This window comes from Sinocyclocheilus rhinocerous, unplaced genomic scaffold (assembly GCF_001515625.1).
Source record: "Sinocyclocheilus rhinocerous isolate Xijiao unplaced genomic scaffold, SAMN03320098_v1.1 scaffold115, whole genome shotgun sequence".
Taxonomy (NCBI): Eukaryota; Metazoa; Chordata; class Actinopteri; order Cypriniformes; family Cyprinidae; genus Sinocyclocheilus; species Sinocyclocheilus rhinocerous.
Genome location: NW_015650001.1, coordinates 236,397 through 237,754, shown reverse-complemented (window position 1 = coordinate 237,754; position 1,358 = coordinate 236,397). Strand labels below are relative to the sequence as shown.

The window sequence follows — 1,358 nt, the reverse complement described above, 5'->3', positions numbered from 1 at the left end:
CTGAAACAGAGGTGGAAAGAGGAGAGATAAACAGTGATACTTATGTCCTTTGTCGGTGTCCCTGCCCGGTGGAGTCGCATGGTAGAGTCGATGGTCTTTACACTCTTCGGTCTTCACACGACCGCAGCCGCGACCGCTTCCGCGGTAAACTAAGCTTCTTTTTAATTCGTTTAACAAAACTCAAATTGAATTCAGCTGGACACACTTTCCTGTTTATCCCAACAAATGGCCAAGCAAAGCGCACGACACTGACAAGGTACGCAAAATAAAATGAGAACCATTTTAGAATTTAAATTTTAGAACCATTTTGATTTTTAGCATCATGACATCATACAACAATTAAGCATATTTTGTCCCATAATTCCGATTACCATAATGTTTTACTTTATTATTATCAATTTGTTTGTAATTCTCATTCTCTCATTTTTCTTTGTTATTTAAATAAGAATATATTACAATCATAACATGCATATTTAAAATTCCCACTGTATTAATTCACTGAATTCACACTGCAATCCAAGTTTTTGTGTAACAGAAATGAGGATTTGGGAGGTTTTAATTGCTAAATTATCATTAAAAAAAGACACGAAGCTCTAAATCTTAATGGTCTTAAATACAGGCTTCATTTTCTTTAAGCAAAATATAATTCCTCACGTCTATCTTATGATTTAGAGATGAAATGTGACAGGACATTCTTAAGTTTCGTGTTTGAAACCAGCATTGATAACCTCTGTCTGGTGTGTTATTCAACAGATCGAGATGTCTGAGAGTAACAAATGCCTTGTCTTCAGAAAACTGTAGGAGAACATGGATCCAGTTTCCAGAATAAAATATTTACAACGTTTCACTTTCTTTTAGTCAGTTTCTCATTCTGCCTGCACTTCAAACACACAAATGAACAGACTGACATTGTTTTATTGTGCACATACTTTCAGAGTCAGGAAAAAGAAACATTTCCACTAATGTGTGACCAATAAAAGAACAAGATATTTATTAAATATGATCTAAAAATTAATTATTTTTAACATGAGGCGGATCAGTATGGAATAAAGATGATATTAAAGGGGTTACAGACGTCACCGGTTCTGTGTGTGTTACAAACATGCAGCGTTCACGTCATCCATCAAAACCATCCACAGGCTGTCAACAGTTTTTACAACCGCTGTCTAAAAATAGACTTCCTTTGTCTGCCATTGATCCAGTACTCAATTTTGCACTGTAATTAATTGGTAATGAAACCGCGGCTTTGAGATCGATTGATTGGGTCTAGTTCTGCGCAGTCAGGTCTGAACTAGAGACCTGCACTCCCGCGGGACCCAACGCAACAGGGTGCGGCGCGGGACAACTTTTGATGGGCG

At 37.2% G+C, this 1,358-nt stretch overlaps 1 long non-coding RNA gene and 1 pseudogene across 1 annotated transcript; one reads left to right on the top strand and one right to left on the bottom strand.

Moving 5' to 3' along the window:
• LOC107711193 (UPF0585 protein C16orf13 homolog B-like) overlaps positions 1-875 on the top strand; it is a 3,772-nt pseudogene extending 2,897 nt beyond the window's left edge.
• Positions 876-969: 94 nt separating this feature from the next.
• On the bottom strand, positions 970-1,358 carry LOC107711194 (uncharacterized). The gene is made up of 2 exons (XR_001636676.1): positions 1,206-1,358; positions 970-1,162 (listed from the first exon to the last, which is right to left on the bottom strand). It is a non-coding gene; the product is annotated as an uncharacterized LOC107711194 (long non-coding RNA).